Source organism: Ursus maritimus, unplaced genomic scaffold (assembly GCF_017311325.1).
Source record: "Ursus maritimus isolate PB19 unplaced genomic scaffold, ASM1731132v1 scaffold_14, whole genome shotgun sequence".
Classification (NCBI taxonomy): Eukaryota; Metazoa; Chordata; class Mammalia; order Carnivora; family Ursidae; genus Ursus; species Ursus maritimus.
Genome location: NW_024423786.1, coordinates 58189396 through 58208122, shown reverse-complemented (window position 1 = coordinate 58208122; position 18727 = coordinate 58189396). Strand labels below are relative to the sequence as shown.

At 43.6% G+C, this 18727-nt stretch overlaps 1 protein-coding gene and 1 pseudogene across 1 annotated transcript in view; both read left to right on the top strand.

The window, feature by feature from the left end:
- Positions 1 to 18727, top strand: part of UBE2G1 (ubiquitin conjugating enzyme E2 G1) — a 100082-nt gene that overhangs the window by 16272 nt on the left and 65083 nt on the right. The window lies entirely within an intron of this gene.
- Positions 12535 to 15477, top strand: LOC121102599 (annotated as a pseudogene).

Genomic DNA, 18727 nt, shown 5'->3' with positions numbered 1-18727 from the left:
GCCCAAGAATCAGCTGTTTTTCCAAGAATGTGAAATGTGGTACCTAGAAACCAAGGTCTGGGCGTTGGAAGTGCTTGTTGCTGCTGGAGGAGGTGGGCCCTCTGTGCACAGAAGCTCACCTGGCCATGTGTGTATCTGCTGCATTTCTGTAGTCCGTCTGGAGCTCTGTCGGGCCACACCTCACTTCCTCCTGGTGTTTCCGACTCAGTACCAGGGTGTCCCTTCTGGCCTTCCCTTCTTGTGTTTCTGTAACTCCCCTCTCTGACGCTGAGAAATGCAGCCCCCACCACTTACTTGAAAGCAGTTCCAGAATTGCTAACTCTGCCGTTGTGGGAAACAGGTTCACAACTCGAGTACAGCGCGCATGCACAGTTCTTGTCCTTATCTTTTCAGTTGAGAGTGAGAACATTGACTTGCGGTGTTATTTAGGTCGCTGCGTTCCCTGCCACTCCGCAGTGAGGTTCTGTCGTGCATTTGGGGTACAGTTAGAGTCACTTGTCATAGTCTTCACTCCATCCTTGTTGGTTTTTGAAATTGATTTTGCATACATCACAGTTCATTCTTTGAGATCGACATTTCCATGGGTTTGACAAGTACATGAAGTCACATATCCACCACTGCAGGACCCTAGGACTGGTTGTATTACCCAAAATTTCCCCATATGTCCCCACTGCAGTCGGTCACTCCCTGCTCCACTGAGCTTGGCAAACGCTGATCTGTTTTCTGTCCCAATAGTTTTGCCTTTTTCAGAATATCATATGCAGCTTTTAGGGTCTGGCTTTTCACTTAGCAGTGTGCATTTAAAAGTCGTCCACGTCGTTGCATGAATCAGTAGCCTACTCCTTTTTACCCCCGAGTTGCATTCCCTTGTCACCCTTCCACTGTGTACGTTCCTTGGGACCACGGTTTGCCTGTCCAGTCCCACGTGGAAGGGTATCTCGGTGTTTCCAGTTTTTAGTGACTAGGAATGAAGCTGCTGTAAACATTTGTGTACACGTTTTTGTGTGAACGTAAATTTTCAGTTCACTTGGGTAAATACCAAGGAGTATGATTGCTGATTGTATGGTAAGAGACTATGTTTAACTTGATAAGAAACTGCCAAATTGTCCTCTAAAGTCGCTATATCCCACATTTTATTTTATTTTATTTTATTTTATTTTATTTTATTAGACCATAAGTTCTCAAGAGCAGGGAACATAGACTACCAATTTTTCTTTTCTTTTTTTTTTTTTTAAAGATTTTATTTATTTATGTGACAGAGAGACAGCCAGCGAGAGAGGGAACACAGCAGGGGGAGTGGGAGAGGAAGAAGCAGGCTCATAGCAGAGGAGCCCGATGTGGGACTCGATCCCGGTACGCCGGGATCACGCCCTGAGCTGAAGGCAGACGCTTTAACGACTGCGCTACCCAGGCGCCCCATCACATTTTATTTTAAACACGTACCATCTTAATGCTTTGTTCTTAATCTTGATTTTTCACCTAATACAGTGTAGCTTTTTTTTTTTTTGAGAGGGAGACAGTTTGGGGGAGAGGGAGAGAGGGAATCTTTTTTTAAAAGATTGATTTATTTTAGAGAGAGAGCGCACTTGTGTGGGAGAGCGTGTGGTGGGGGAGGGGGAGGGCAGAAGGGGAGAGAATCCCAACCAAACTCTGTGCCCAGGTCTCGAGCCCATGACCCTGAGATCATGACTGGAGCCGAAATCAGGAGTCGGGCACTTAACCAGCTGAGCCACCCAGGCGCCCCTAGTGTAGCTATCTTTATGTATTTGCACATAGAGAACTTATATTGTTCTGTGAAACCCACACAGTATTCCACTGTATGGTTGAAACATAATTCACTTTTTATTAAAACAATTCTTTAAATTATGAAAGTGTTGCACATTCATGACAAAAAATGTAAGTTCTACCGAACAGAATAGAATGAAAATTGTCTCTCGTTCACTCCTCCTTTCTCTGTCTCCAGAAGGGAATTTAGAGTTCATGTGCGTGGTTACCACTATAATTTATATGAAAGATGAAGATTTAATGTAGTAACACTCCTTCCCTAATTCTTACTATCTGTTTGTAGCTCTTCTGCTGATTGTCTTTATTACTGTTAATGATTTGTCAGCCTTACATACGAGTCCCTGCTATGAAAGATAAATCAGCTCACTTACCTTCAGTAATTTTTCTTCTTCCTACAGATTTTGTTAATTATATTATTTTTATATTGTCAGGGTTTATAACATTTGTATTCTGTTTTATAACTGAAATCGTCTTCTGGGCTTATCTAGTCTCAAAAAAGGAAAATCAGGAAGTAGCATTTATATGATTATGTTAATGTATTCACCGTAATACCAAATAATGTTTTTGAATCTAAAAAGGGAGGTATAAACTCTCATCAGTGAACCTTAATTAGAGGAGAATTTGTAAGTCCCCAGTCTTCTTTCCTTCTGCTTCGACTCATTTGTTTGGCCTACTCAGCCCCCATTTCTTTCCTGGCTCATGCTGTACTCATTATAGTATTTCTTACTTTTTTAAAATTTATTTTTTATTTTTTAGAGAGGGAGAGAGGCGTTGGGGGGGGGGCGTCTCAGGGAGAGCATCTTAAGCTGGCTACACTCCCAGTGCAGAGCCTGATGCGGGGCTTGATCTCACAACCCTGAGATCATGACCTGAGCTGAAATTGAGTTGGACACTCAACCGACTGAGCCACCCAGGCGCCCCTCGTATTTCTAAATTTTATAAAGAGTGCGTGGGTGGCAAATTGTAAGTCCTCGCATATTGGAAGATGCCTTTATTTTGTCCTAACATTTGATTGACAAGTTTTCTGGGAATTCTGGCTTCAACATCTTTTTCCCACAGAACTGGGCCGTCATTGCTCCATTGTCTGTGGTGTCCAGAACGCCTCGTGAGCACACGGTGAGTGAAGAGGGACTCACGTCAGCCCAATGTTTGTTCTCTGGAGATACTGTTGTTACGTTCTAAAGAGTTTTCTCGGGGCTCCTGGGTGGCTCAGTCATTAAGCGTCTGCCTTCGGCTCAGGGCATGATCCCAGGGTCCTGGGATCGAGCCCCACATCGGGCTCCTCCGCTATGAGCCTGCTTCTTCCTCTCCCACTCCCCCTGCTTGTGTTCCCTCTCTCGCTGTCTCTCTCTCTGTCAAATAAATAAATCTTTTAAAAAATAGTTTTCTTTATACTGAGAGTTATAAAATTTTACCCATGTGTGTGTCTTAAGTATAGCATTTTTCATTCCTTGTTTTAGACTCTCAGTGGCTCTGTTGGGTTGTGGGCTTAGGTCTGTCTTTCGCTCAGAAACGTCCTTCTTTTGCTCTTTTGTCATCTTCTGCGTTCTCCAGCAGAACCCATTCTTTGGAACTTCTAGTCAGGTGTTGGAGCTCCTTAATTTCTTTTCTTTGCCTCTTTATTTTCATATTGTCCATTTTCTATCTTTTGTTAATATATTTTGGAGATTTTCTCTACTTTTCCCCCAGGTTAGTGACTTGGTTTTGCCATTTATTTTGGTCACTTAATTTTTCGTTTGGCAATTGTATTTCTGATTTCCAAGAACTTCTCCCCCCCCCCAAGCTTATTCTTTAAACAGATTTATTGAGGTTTAATTTGCGTCCTGTTAACCCTCCTCGGTGTAGGTATATAATTCTGCGCTTGCAGTACATTTAGAGTTGCAGATCGTCACCGTGTCATGTCCGAGTGTTTCTGCCACCACAGAAAGAAACTTGTGCCTGTGAGTGGTCCCCTTCCCAGCCCCCGTCCGCTGCCGATTGACTTTTTGTCCCCGTGGACTTGCCTTTCTGGACGTTTTGTGTAAACGAGAGAGTACAGTATGTGTTCTCTAGTGTGTACTTCACGGTTGGTCTGCGCTGTAGCATATTACATCTGTTGTTCGAGCATCATTTGCTGAAAGCACTATCCTTTTGCTCTGAATTATCTTCGAACTTTTTTTTTTTTTTAAGATTTTATTTATTTATTTGACCGAGATAGAGACAGCCAGCGAGAGAGGGAACACAGCAGGGGGAGTGGGAGAGGAAGAAGCAGACTCCCAGCGGAGGGACCTGATGTGGGATTCGATCCCGGAACGCCGGGATCACGCCCTGAGCCGAAGGCAGACGCTTAACGACTGAGCCAGCGAGGCGCCCCTATCTTTGAACTTTTGTGGAAAATCTGTTGACTGACCTATTGTGCAGATCTCTTTGGAGACTCTGTATTCTGTTACGTTGGTCTTTATGCCTGTCCTTCAGCCACTGTCATAGTTTCTTGAATATTCTTGAAATTATGTGGTGGAAGCCTTCTAACTTTTTTTTACTTTTTAAGGATTGTTTTGGCGTGTTGAGGTCTTTTCAAGTCAGTTCGGTGGTTTCCACAAAAAAGCCTGCTGTGGTTTTGAGTGGAATTACGGTGAACATCTAGATTAGTTTGTGGCGAGTTAACATCTTAACAGTTTGAGTTTTCCATCCTGTGAACGTGGCATAGCTGTCCATTTATTTAGGTCTTTCTACATTTTAGAAAAGTTTGTCGTTTTCTGTGTGTAGATCTTACACCTGCTTTATTTAATGTATCCATCAGTATTTCATGTTTTTTTTTTAATGTTGCTGTAAGTTAAATCATCTAAAATTTTATTTTCCAATTATTCATTGCTTATATATAAAAATAAAACGGGCGCCTGGGTGGCTCAGTTGGTTAAGTGTCCGACTCTTGATTTAGGCTCAGGTCATGATCTTAGGGGGTTCTGAGATCAAGCCCCACGTCAGGCTCTGTGCTGGGTGTGGCACCTACTTAAGATTCTCTCCCCTTCCCTCTTCCGTGTGGTGTCCCCCCACCCAGGCTCTCTTTCTCTCTCTCAAAAAAAAATAGGTTTTTGTATTTTGACCTTGTGTTGTGCAGCCTTGCTAAATGGAGTTAGCTTTTTTATGTTTTCTGTAGAGGTTTCTTGATATACAGTGGTCTGCAGGTCAGCATGGTTTTACTTCTTCGATTTGTGTGCCTTCTATTTCTTTCTTCCTTCCTTCCTTCCTTCCTTCCTTCCTTCCTTCCTTCCTTCCTTCCTTCCTTCCTTCCTTCCTTCCTTCCTTCCTTAATTTATTTGAGAGAGAGAGCATGAGCCAGGAGGAGAGGCAGAAGCAGACTCTCTTCTGAGCAGGGAGCCCGATGCGGTACTGGATTCCAGGACTCCGGGATCATGACCCGAGCCGCAGGCAGACCCTTAACTGACTGAGCCACCCAGCCACCCCTATTTTCTCATTACACTGGCTGTGATCTGCAGTACAGTGTTGCAGGTACAGGTAACGTGGTGATTCCTCCTTGATTTCACCTTTCTGAATCTGGATAGCAGTTGCTGTACTCTGTTCTTGAGCTCTTAGCTCCAGGGCTGGGGGTGGGTCAGTTCTGTATTTCTCTGATGGTCTTCCTGGAGGTACTTTCTCATTCTTAGCCCTTCTGGTAATTTTGTAAGTGCCCAATTCCTCATTGGATTCCTTCTCCTTACAATACCTAATCTATTTCCTGTTTTCTGCCTTGAACTTTGACTGATAACACTTTAATTTACCATTGGGATCATTCTTAGGGCCCATAGGAGACTGTTTCTTTATGGGTCAAGTAATAATTAACATTGGAGTAGAAAAAATGAATGTGTTCTGGCCAGTGTCCTTTTTAGTGGCTCCTCCATGATCTGATACCACTTTTGAGTGAACTACATGGAAGCATTTTCTCTATAGAGAATGGGAAGACAGCCTTATGATGAAGATAGATGATCTAAGAGTGGTTTAAATAAATAACAGTGGTTCTGCCATTTAATTATAAGCTGTTTCTTTCAGTCCCTGGGTGCACTTCTTGCCAAAAGTTTAATTTGGAGAGTACAGCATAAAGTAACTGCTCAAAGCCAGGCATTCTCTGAATGCTTTATTATTTATTTTGAAGTGTTCAGGGTGGCATTTGGATTGAGCTGCCTTGACCATGTTCTCAGCTAGGTACCTGAGCCATATTATGTGAGCTAGAAGTTTGCTCATTTGTGTATCAGAAGGGAGATTATAAAATTTCTAAGGCAGATACAGTTTTCACCAGAGGTAGTCTTGTTCTTCAGGTAAATGTTTGAATGCTGACTTTAAATGCAGTTGACCATTGTACAATGTGGGGGTTAGGGGTGCCCACTCCCTGCACAGTTGAAAGTCTCTGTGTGACTTTTGACTCCCGCAAAACTTAACTAGTAATAGCCTGTTGTTAACTGGAAGCCTTACCAATAATGTAAACAGTCAATTAACACATATTTTATATGTTGTATGTATTACATACTGAATCCTGACAGCAGAGTGCGCTAAAGAAAATCATAAGAGAAAATACATTTACAGAACTGTATTTCTCCACGTCTCCAAAAAAACTTTCCAAATATATTTATTGAAGAAAATCCACCTGTAAGTGGACCTGTGCAGTTCAAACCCGTGTTGTTTAAGGTTTAGCAGTGCTGTCGGGCTTGGGAGACCCTGGAGAAATTGCGTCTTGTAGGAAGTATGTCTGCTGAGCAGGGAAGATAGTTACATTTGTAATTGCCATAAAATGCGAAGATCACACAGCAGGAGGGGTTGGGGAGAACATCACATGGGAGTGATAGCTAAGGGAAGACTGAAGAATGATTGATAGGAATTAGCCAGACCTTTGAAGACGGTCAGGACAAGTGAGAAGCCTGACGAGTCTGGTGATGGCTGGTTTCCCAGAATAGAATGTTAGTTCAGCTTTGAACTAGAAGAGGTCCTGAGTGGTTGGGGGCGATGGTGGCAGTCTGGGAAGAGTGTTAAGCCTTTGTAAGTGACCACTGAGAGGAGTCTGCTCTCCACTGGGGTTCTTCTCCGTTGTCCCCGTGGAGTAGAAGTAACTGCACTCTAGGTACGGAGCCGGTGCGCACAGAGACCGGCTGCTGCCAGTCAGCTCTGCCTGCACTGACCGGAGGCTCTGCGGTCCACCCCTGCTTCTGGAGGTCTTGATGGACACTGTAGTCTGGAAGCCCTTGAAATTGTATTCAAAACGGTGCATTTGGTGAAGGGAAGAGAGGGTCTGTCCCTTTAATTAGATTCCCATGGGGTTTTGGAACCACCTACCTGCTGATGTCCTCTAACTGCCCCTGACTCCTGGCGTTCCCTTAAGTGCCGCTTCAGACTACAGAAAGCTGCACACCTACCTACATAGAGGGGTCTTGACTGATTTGTACTTTGGATGCCATCACTGCCATCTCCCACCTGGGGAGGTGTGCTGTCAGCAGGAGCCCAGTGACACTTATTTGGGCATTATGAAGATGTTGCATTACACCGTCCTTTTTAAGGGGACCTTCAGGAGTAAATTCATTCTTTTTGCTAGCAATGCAAATAACTATTTAATCATTAAAATAATTTTTTTAACCTTAGTGGTACTTAATTGTGGCTGTCTGATCATATTTCCTTTTTTTTTAAATCAAGATTTTATTTGACAGAGAGTGCAAGTGCATGCACACCCAAGCAGGGGGAGCGGCAGGGAGAGAGAGAGGGAGAAGCAGGCTCCTGGCAGAGCAGGGAGCCCAATGTGGGGCTCGATCCCAGGACCCCTGCATCATGACCTGAGTCGAAGGCAGATGCTTAGCAGACTAAGCCACCCAAGCCCTCCCCCCTTTTTAAGAGATTTTATTTATTTATTTGAGAGAGAGAGAGAGAGGAGCACGGGGAGTCATGCATTTTTTTAAAAAATATTAGAGAAAGAGAGCACGAGGGAGGGGAAGGGCAGAGGCAGAGGGAGAAGACTCCCCACTGAGCAGGGAGCCCAATGTGGGGCTCGATCTCAGGACCCTGGGATCGTGACCTGAGCCGAAGGCGGACGCTTGATGGACTAAGCCATCCAGGCGCCCCCGTCATATGCATTTTAAATGGAATTTTATAATGTCCATTGTTTCTGATTCTGTTAAATGTCTTTCATGGATTCTCTTTTTCTCATCTGTTTCTAATTTATTTTGTATTTTGTGTATCTCTATAAAGCATATTCTACTTGGGGGGCAGGATAAGATATTTAAAAACAAACCCCTCTGTGTTCAGATATTTCCTCTTTTGTTACATATTCCTTTTCCTATGTAACACATACTTTTTACTTGGGACTGTTCTTTCCTTTTTCCCATCTCTGTTTAGTAAAATAAGCTCACCCTTTATGGTAAAGGACCAGTAGTTTAAATGTTTTTGCTGCTTGGACGTCTTCTCCAGCACCCTCATCCTTGCGAAATAGTTTTTCAAGGCCGTTGGCACTGAGAATATGTCTAGATTAGGGCCTGACATATTTTTAGTGAACTTTTACCTTCCCTACTCAGTATTTTCTTTATCCTTAAGGCGTTTATCATTTTGTACTTGGCTATGATTTTTATGTAGGTGTTTGCCCTTGCCCCTTCGTGTGATGTTAACTGGTCAGGCCAAAATAGTATCCTGTTTTGTAATTCCCATTCCCATCCTTTCCCTCCTCAGTCATGTAGAGTCTTTGTAGTGATTCTGCACTTGGCACAATGGTTCCTCGTAGCCAGTGGAAGACTAGATGTGTGTTCAGTTGAACAGTTAAAACAGTAGTGGTGGTGGATTGGCCCATCACTCGTCATGATGGACATTCTGCTGGTTTGCCTCAGGGTTCCTGAACTTGATTGATCAAATTTCAAAAAATAGTCACTTGAAGACATTATTGTATGTACTAAGTTTGTAGGAATCACAGAGATTGAATAACCGTTAGGTTAGTCGATAAAATCAGGATTTAGAAAGTTTTCTATAGTTGGGCAGAAAATTTGCTAAAATAGTAGATAGTAGTTATTTGTCTTTAAAAAAAAATTGCCAGTATGAGGTCAGGGAGACCTAACTTTGCAGTAGGCAGCTTGTGGGAAGGAGACTGTATTGATCACATTTATGTTAGAACGGGCTCTGTTATGTTGTGGTTAAACACACACACACACACACACCCATCCACCCCCAGAAAGTCCCCGTGGCTTAAAATACAAGGGTTTATTTCTCATCGGCTCAGGTTGACAGAGGTCTCTGCTCTCTGAGGTTCTCGCTGATACTGCAGCTACCATCTCAGATGTTGCCAGAGAGAGGTACTGGTGCTTAGAGGCTCTGTGCAACCAGCCGGTACAAGGTCTAGCCAGAAGTCATCGGCTCCATCTAGTCCCACGGTGCCTCCCCAGCCACAAGGGGGCAAGGAAAGTCCTCTTACCTCTGTGCGCATGATGGTTCCGTCCTGTTCCTAGCCACCGCGCACCTACCTCTGTGCCCATGACGGCTCCGTCCTGTTCCTAGCCACCGCGCAGTCCTTGCCGGACATGTACTGGGCACTCAGTAAATCTGTGTTAGTCGCTGCTAAGTTAAATCTCCATAAGGGTTGTTAGAAAGGGATTTCCTTGCAGATGATGTTAGAACTAGGCAATCTTTTTTTTTGTAGGGGAATTTTTTTTTTTTTTTTTTTAAAGAGAGGGAGAGGCGGGGGAGGGGGCAGAAGGAGAGGGAGAGGGAGTTTTTTTTTTTTAAGATTTTTAAAAACTTATTTGTCAGAGACAGAGCATGAATGTGCACGTGAGCGGGAGGAGGGGTAGAGGTAGAAGCAGGCCCTGTGCTGAGCAAAGAGCCTGATGTGGGACTCGGTCCCAGGACCCTGAGATCATGACCCGAGCCGAAGGCAGACGCTTAACCCACTGAACCACCCAGGTGCCCCAGGAGAGAGAGAATCTTTTTTTTTTTTTTTAAGATTTTATTTATCTATTTGACAGAGAGAGACAGCAAGAGAGGGAACACCAGCAGGGGGAGTGGGAGAGGGAGAAACAGGCTTCCCGCTGAGCAAGGAGCCCATGCGGGGCTCCATGCCAGGACCCTGGGATCACGACCTGAGCTAAGATCACCTCAGGTCACGACCTGAGCTGAAACGGCCACCCAGGCGCCCCTAGGCAGTCTTTATTCTTGAATTTCTGCAGTTTTGTTTGCTTCCTCATGAGTCCCTTTCTTCAGGCATCTTTATTCCTTTTCCCTGTTGATTCCTCCTTTCTTGACTCCTTTTGAAAGCATAAGCTGTGTAGATGAGATGCAGTGTCTTATGTACTGTGAGGAACCATGAAAACTGTTTGACTATCCAGTCGGTATATTTAGGATTATTTTAGTTTAGGTCTGGGTATGATGTTTGTACTTACTGTTAACTAGCATTAATATTGGATGTTCACTGGGTTAGTATAAAGAGTGATCACCTGTAAAGCCTTCTTTCAGTAGGTAGAAAATGTACCTTAAGATGAGAATTAACATTCGTCTTCACATTAATGGCAGTAGGTGATACTTGTATTTCAAGGGAAGTATAGTCATTTTTATAAAGAGGATAAATTGTAAGTTGCATAGCAATTCTGAGTACTATATTGTTGAAACGTGAAGAGCAGACTTTACTATCCTGTTAGCAGTCCTAATGTAAAACTAGTTTGAAAAGTGCAGTCTTGAATTATTTAATACTTTGTATTCAAATTATGTGAAATACCATCCTTTTTAAAATTTTTGAATGGTACCCTAGGTTGTTTTCTTAAATATGGTTTGCTGTGTTTTTCCTCCCTGTCTCAATTTGAGTCTCTGGAGTCTGTTCTATTTTTACTCGTGGCTCCTGCATACTGAAGTGGTCTCTGATTTCATGCTCTGCAGATCAACAAGAGATCTCTTGTAGGATGAGAATTGGGTAATAGGTGACTATTAGGGGAGTAAACAGTTCTTAGTAAGTTGGTAAACATTTATTGAGTGTGGTGTTTTCAGTAACAGCGGTTCTTTACCAGATATCTCTTGGTACTATGACTAAAGATAATTCTAGATTAAATGCAGTCGTTGGTTTTCTGCTGTAATTGCTAGAAGTGATTTTTTTTCTGGTGTTGTTGAAGCTCTATATTCTATATGTTTAATTTTTTAACTTTTTTTTAAGGGATCACTGAAACCAATATGTATGAAATATTTACGGATTGTTGGAAATAAGCCAGGACTGTTGAATTTTAAAAAGTCTTGTAGATCAAACCACATCTTCATTATGAAATGAAAGTAAAACAACCCTGTTTAAAATTCAAAGTGAGCAACATTTATTCTTTCCAGGGAAGCAGAATCTGCGTGAGGCTGGGGTTGAACTGTTTGATTATTTGTTAGATTCCCTTTGCGGGACGTTGCAGAGAAGACCTAATGACACCTTCTCCCCCTCAGTGATGAGCCTGAAGTTGCTTGTTCGGAGACTGGGGCTTTCTTGCATCTCTGGCCGTCTGGTGCTCTCATTCCACTGGTTCCTTCTGGGTGTCTGGCCCAATAGGACGTCGTATCGGACTTAATTTTGAGTCCATTTACTTTGCAAAACTGATTTAAAATTTTCAGATAATTTTGTTTCCAAGGTGAAGCTTGATCTTTTATTTCTCGGGCACATGAATGCCTATAGTAAAGCAAAGCTTGTTTGAACCGGAGGACATTTCTAAAGGCAGGTAGAATACTTACTTGGCATTTTCCCACACTTGAACTCTTACCACTTTTACTTCTTAAATTCTGGTTTGTCTGTGTATTCAGTTTGCTCTTTGACATTGGTGTGCTCAGCCCTTTAGTCGTTCTTTTAAAGTTATGTCATTTTTTCCCCTGAGTTTTGCCTGCTCCCCACTCCCCCCTTTTTTCCGGGCAGAGAGCCGCACGGGACTTTGTTTGTTGGATAGGCAGTTGGTATTTATGTCAGAGAGAAAGGACAGGAGATTTCAGGAGAAGGGCCCACAGGGTGTGATAACATATTTATTACTGGAACATATTCACTACATGGAGCCAGGGCTCCACAGAGAAATGGCTGATTTGTCTGGGATTGGAAGTGTTCGGAACATCCTGTCTTACATACCGGAAAGCAAGAAAGCTATCAAAGGTCGATGGGCAGGCAACTTTATCACTGGGCAGGGTTCCCATTGGACAGATTGCTCCGTGGGACAGTTTGGGTGGATAAAATGAGTACTAATTATGGATTAAAACACAGTGTGTTAAAATCCATGACTTCATAATACTAAAGCCAATGACAACAGCAACAGCCGTAATAGCAAAACACCTTAACAGTCACCTTGGAAGATGTGGAACCAACACCCTCTAGGGTAAGAGTAAAGAATCAAGTATTCATCTTTCAGGACTTTCCTGGGTAACCCAGTAGTCGATAAAGAGAAGTTTTTGTGTATAATAGTATCCCAGCTAATAAAGAAAGGAAAGAATTAGAATATCTCCATTTCACAGCCTAATGAAATAAAGGCAGTGATCGTTACTGAGTGCAGAAGCTGGTAGGTGGCGGAGTGGTGGCTCTTGCACCTGCAGGTCATCAGTAGAGGGACCAGCTGAGGCGTGCTTCCTGGTGTGATGCAGTGGCACCCCCGTGAACTTTTCTTGTAAGAAACCTGATTCTGGGGGTGCCTGGGTGGTTCAGCCATACAGCGTCTGCCTTTGGCTCAGGTCATGATCCCAGGGTCCTGGGATCGAGCCCCGCATCGGGTTCCCTGCTCAGCGGGGAGCCTGCTTCTCCCTCTCCCTCTGCTCCTGTGTTCCCTCTCTTGCTGGCCTCTCTGTCAAATAAATAAATACGATCTTTAAAAAGAAAACAAACCTGATTCTGAATCTGATCAAGCTTTTAGATCTGCCAATATAAGGTCCAGAAGAACTTGTTCAAAGACCCCGTGAGAGGATGTACTTGTAAAATCCAGAAGTAAATTCTATAGGACAGGTGTCTTGGTTTCAACCAATAAGTGACAAGAAAAGAAAACAGCTCAGGGAACCTATAAATTAAAGAGACATGCTTATGTGGGGATCTTGTTAGGATGGGTCCTGGTTCTAATCAGCTAACTGTTAATTAGTCTTAAGGAGCAAAAGGGAAATTTGAGCGCTAGATAGGTGGTGCTAACAAATGGTGAATCTCTTAGGGTATGATAACAGTGTGGCTATGTTTTAGAACTTAGGTGGAAACACTGGTAGATGGAAGTATGACATCTGGCGTCCCTTTTGCTCTGCGGCTGCAGCCATGAGAGTGCTCAGGGTTCAGAAGAGGCTTCCCTCCAGTGCCCTGCGCTGTGGCAAAAAGAAGGTCGGGTTGGACCCCATGATGCCAGTGCAACCACCAGTGCCAGCTCGTGCTGGTAGATCCAGAAACTGATCAGCGATGAGCTGATCATCCAGAAGCCCGTGACCGCATTTTCGGCTCCGTGCCAGAAACCACTTTGGGCATTGATAAGCGAAATGGTCCTGGAGTGCTCAAATGCCCGAGAAGGTGGCCTGGATGAGGAGGACCAGGGCTCTGTGCCGGCTGCTGAGAAGATACCGTGAATCTGAGAAGACAGGCCCATACCTGGAAGTGAAGGGTAATGTGCTCCAAACAAGCAGATTTCCGTGGGACACATCCACACGCTCAGGGCGGACGAGGCTGCAAGGAGCCTCTGGCTAACCAGGCTGGGGCCTGCAGGCGTAAGACCAAGGGTGCACGTGAGGCTGCAAGGAGCCGCTCCCGGCCAAGAGGGAGGAGATCATGAAGACTTTGTCCAAGAGGAGGCACCAAGAGCTAGAACCCCCTTTCTTCTGTCTGTACGCAGTGGCCTCAGCGATTACTGCGATCAGTTATTCAATAAAACAAATCTTTATCCCCCCCAAATAAAGTATGACAGCTGGAATTTACTTGGACATCTAGGTTGAGGAGGTAGGGTTGGGGATGTAGGTAGACGAGGTGGGCCACGTGCTGATGGTCGACCTGCATGGTGGGACATGGTACATCATTTTACTGTTCTACTTTTCAGCTGAAAAAATTGCTGAGTTTTAAAAGTCATATGTTGATGTTTTGATCCTATCTGAATTGCATAAAATTCAGTTATGTGTGAGGAAAATTTGTTTTCTCAGTTGTTAAATTTTTTTCTTGAGCTATTTACTCAGACTAAGATGAGTAGAACTTTTTGGTGATGGTATTTATAATTTGAATTATCTGTGAAACTTGAATTCATGCCTTATTTTTTCAAATGTAGGGTTATTTTTAATTTATCATCAATTCCTGCTTGTCTAATGGTATACATTTTACTAGGGTGTACCAAAAACTATAGGAAAAAAATATGGTGTAAATATTCCTGAACTATAGGCTTACGAGAAGATTCAAGAAAAACCATGAGTATTGAATTAAACATGGATATGTTGCACAGTTAAAATGAAAACTTGCCCTAACATTTAAGATAAAAATGAGGTTTGAAAGAAATTTATGTTTCAGGATATTTGTGTTCTCTGTAGTTAAGAGTTTTTTATTTTGTCAACTTCCTAGTTTATTCATGGGTCTCTCTCCTGGTTGGGCTAAGGCCTTTTTTTGATATTAGGATTAAAATTACTTCTGAGACCCATTCCTTTTACTTAGGCATTTTCCTGAGTACTAGGCGAGCTACGTCAAGAACCTTTTTTCGTGTTTTTGACTGGGTGTCCTGGTTGTCAGTTCTTTGAGGTACAAACTGTTAAGTTGTGTGCTGAATGGTAACAGCAGTAACTGGCCGCTCTCGGTTGTTTTCGTGTCCTGCTGCTTATTCCTCATGGGAACGTGCTTTAATGTTAAGGGTAACCTCGGCTCTGTCTTCAGGATACGGAGGGTTTAGCGTTGTTTTAGAAACCAGCGGGGGTACCAGCATGTTTGTTTGCCTCAGTTTTTTCTTTTGGCCAAAAGTCTTTACTACTTTTTTCCAGAGATGTCCCTGGAGCTTTAGTCTCCAGAGTTTTATCTGCTGCAACTGAGGAGAAATTTACGAGTAATATATTTTTCCCCCTTCCTGGAGTATAGTGAAATCTCTTATCCTTATACAGGAAAAGAGGGCTTGACCTTCCTTGAAAATTTCATAGCTTTTACACCATAGGATCATGTAAAAATTATCTTATATAACAATTAAAATGCAGTCGTATCAGATTTAATTCTGTGGCCATTTAACAAATATTTGGGTACCTTTTTCTCTAAGAGTAATACTTAAAATAGCAGAACATAAGAGTCTTGTCGGCACAGCGTTTACATTTAGTGTGGGAAGACAGATAATAAACTAGATGATTAAGTTAAAAATGTGGTGTGTTAGATTGTGATAAAGTGCCCCAGAGAGAAAATAAGGCCCAGGGAGAATGAACAGTTGGGGTCGGTGCTCTCCAGGCCTCTGGACTAAGGGCTGCGCTCTGAGGTGGGAGGACAGTCTGACAGGAGCACAGTGGGAGTGGCGGGATAGTCTTCATAGGTAAGGACTTTGTTCTTATGCTGACGTGAGACAAGCCATTAGAAATGCTTCCGCATTGAGAGTGACATGATCTGGGGCTCCTGGGTGGTGCAGTCGGTTAAGCATCCAACTCTTTCTGCTCAGGTCCTGATCTCAGAGTCCTCGGATCGGAGCCCCACATCAGGGCTCCACACTCAGCAGGGAGTCTGCTTTGAGATTCTCTCTCCCTCTGCTCCTGCTCTTGCACATGTTCGCGCGCTCTCAAATCTAAAAAGAAAAAAAGAAAAAAAAGAAAGAGTGACATGATCTGACTCCTGTTTGAACAGGATCAGTCTTGTATTGCGATGTGAGAATATGGACTGCAGGGTGACGGGGGCAGAAGTGGGTATGTAGACTGGGTGTGAGGCTTCAGCAGTAGGTCAGACGGATGCCATAATGGCTTGGACCAGGATGGTGGCAATGGAGAGGATAAATGGCTGAATTCTTTTTCTATTTTCTGAACAGAGCTGTTAGGATTTACTGGTGGATCAGATGTTTTTTGGAGTGGTACATGTGTGAGCGAGAATGTTTCAGGAGGCCTTGTTGTTGGCTTGAGCAGCTGAAAGGATTGGACATGGCGGTGAGGTGGAAAGACGGCAGGACCAGGACATTACCAGGAGCTCAGTTTGCCTGTTAGACATGAATGCAGAGGAGTCATGTAGGCAGCTTATCGTACATGATCAGGAGTTCAGTGAAGAGGGGCGCCTGGGTGGCTCAGTCATTAAGCGTCTGCCTTCGGCTCAGGGCGTGATCCTGGCGTTATGGGATCGAGCCCCACATTAGGCTCCTCCGCTATGAGCCTGCTTCTTCCTCTCCCACTCCCCCTGCTTGTGTTCCCTCTCTCGCTGGCTGTCTCTCTCTGTCAGATAAATAACTAAAATCTTAAAAAAAAAAAAAAAAAGAGTTCAGTGAAAGGTTTGGCTCAGAGATGTAATTGGGAAGTTGTATGTAGATTGTATGTAAACCGTTCGGCTGGATGGGATCAGAGAGAAGAGTTACGGAGTAAGTTTTGGGGCACACCACCGTTAAGCAGTCAGAGAAATTAGCAGAAACTAGTGAGGGGGGCGGTTATGAGGAGGAGTGGTTGGAGAGGTAAGTGGAAAACCAGAATATGGTAGCCTGTAAGCCAGCCAAAAAAGTTTCAAGGAGGGAGGAGATGACCTGTGTCAAACAAGAGGTCAGGTAAGATAAGGACTGATAGAGGATCACTAGAGGGGAATGGTGACTGAGAAGGACGGTTTCAGGGGGTATGGTTGGGGCAAATGCCAGGTCAGTGAGAGCTTGAGAGAATGGGAGGGGGCAGTTGGAGGCATGGATACAGAGGAGTCCTCTTAAAATACCCCACTCCAAAGTTGGGCTGTAAAACGGGAGCAGAAAACTGGGACACTAACTGGAATGTGCTTGGGCGTCATATTTCTCTTTGTGAAGGCTGGAGAAATGATAGCATGTTTGTTGATGGGATTGAATTCAGTAGGCAGGGGAGCATTGATGACAGAGGGGAAGGTAGGAATTTCTGGAGCAGTGTCTCTGAGTGGGGGAAATGAGATAGGATCGAATTACAGCCCTGTTTGGAAGCCTGAGCTGGGAGCATGGGCGGCTCATCCAAAATACCACAGAGAAGGTGGGCTAATAAAGTGTATGGGCAGAAGTTCAGGGAGCAGGTGGCGCTCTGTAGAGTGTCGTAAATTTCAGTACTTACCTCCTAGGGTTTTTGTGAAGATTGAACAGGTTAATACGTATAAAGGGATCAGAACAGACTGAGCGCTCAGTGTTGACCACGGTCATCATCACTTGTAGACGTAACTGTAAGTGATTTGTATATGAGACTGTTGAGATGGTAGTGTGTGTTTATACAGTTACAGTTACTTACATAACCAGTGTCCTCCAGTCTCTGTGTGGCACTGTGGAAACACTGCCTTTTCACCGGAGCCGTGTGGGTCAGGCTGTAATTTCTGGTTACGCCATGGTTTCCTGCAGAGATGCCACGGGAGATGCTGCTCGCACAGCGCATCAACTTAGAGCACATCCCGAAAAACAGGATTTCCGTGCCTCGAATCACAGACATTGTTGTTTTATGTTGATGGTTTTGAAGGTGGTTTTTTTTTTTTTTAATAAATGAGTGAAAGTTCCTTTAACAAAACTGTAACATTGTGTAGTAGAAAACAGAGTTCTTTTTATACTTCAGTTAGGATAGAAGTAGCAGAGAAATCCACATGTATTCATGTAAATTTTATTTGCAGCCTTGGGGCCAGTTGGGAAGCTGGGAGAGTGGGACCTGGGGATACTTGGGGAACCTGCTTAGACCCATACTGGCTTTAGGTAATACTCCTATCTTGAAAATGAGACAATACTTAAAATCTGTAAGTACGTCGGTGTCGTTTTAGGGCGACATGGGGATGTAAGGGTGAAAAGGGAGATACCCACAGAACTTCTGTCGAGAGACAGTGTTTCTCTGATGGAGGATAAGATCTTGAATCCCAGGGTCTGACTGGGTTGTTGGGTAAGAAGTAATAGGACTGGAGCAGGCGGGTTTGGTACGACAAGACCCAGGAAGGTCAGAACCCTTTAGGGGCTTTTAAATGAGCTGGGAGCGCTGGAAACTGGAGAGAGGACGGTTAAAGAGGACTTGATTTGAATTCAAGGTTGGTAATTGAAAGGAATTTAAAATTTACTGTTTGAAATGCCTTTGGACCTAAGTTATTTTCATATAATTATGTTTTCTGGCACCTCTCATTGATAACTGAGTGTTCACTGTTTGAAAACAGCATTCTGAGATACAAAATAGATGTTTAAACCTAGATCCTACAGTCTGTTTATCAGCTAGGGGAGTAACATTCCGCAAGGAAGGTAAGCGATGTGATGCTGTGGGTTTTCGTCAGAGGGGGAGACTGACTACCTTTAGTGAGAAGGCTTCATGGAGGAAGTGATGGCGTGGGATGCCTTTGGAAATGGGTGTTTCAGGTACCCGCATCATTGTTGGTAGGAAAGAGTAGTCTCTGCATGTGGTATATATTGTTCAGGTGAAAGTGAAATCCAAATAAATTTTCCAGAGCATGCCCCCTTGCCCCCACGCACGGGTTTCCCCCAGTGAATCGTTTGGAAGTTTGTGGGCAGGTGGGTGGGAAAGAGTAAAGGGTAAGGGGGTGTGAAGCCCAAGTAAGCTCTGGTAGAGTTAGCAACCACATAAAGAAATCATCAGTTTCTGTGATGGTGAAAGGAATATGCTCGAAAAGCATAGGAACATAAAAATGAAAAAAAGCTATAAGCACAGAAAAACAATGTACTATGTTCTTAGTTTTTACAGTTAAAGTGAATTTTATTAAAAATCGCAACAACACAGGCAAAGTCAAATTTTCTTAAAATAACAGTTCTTAAAGTAAATTTCTTACAAATAAATGAGCGCAAGGACCCAGTAGAAAACCAGACAAGGGCAGGAAGTCTATTTATGGAAGATTGCACTCACGGAGGCAGTGTTAAAGCTACGC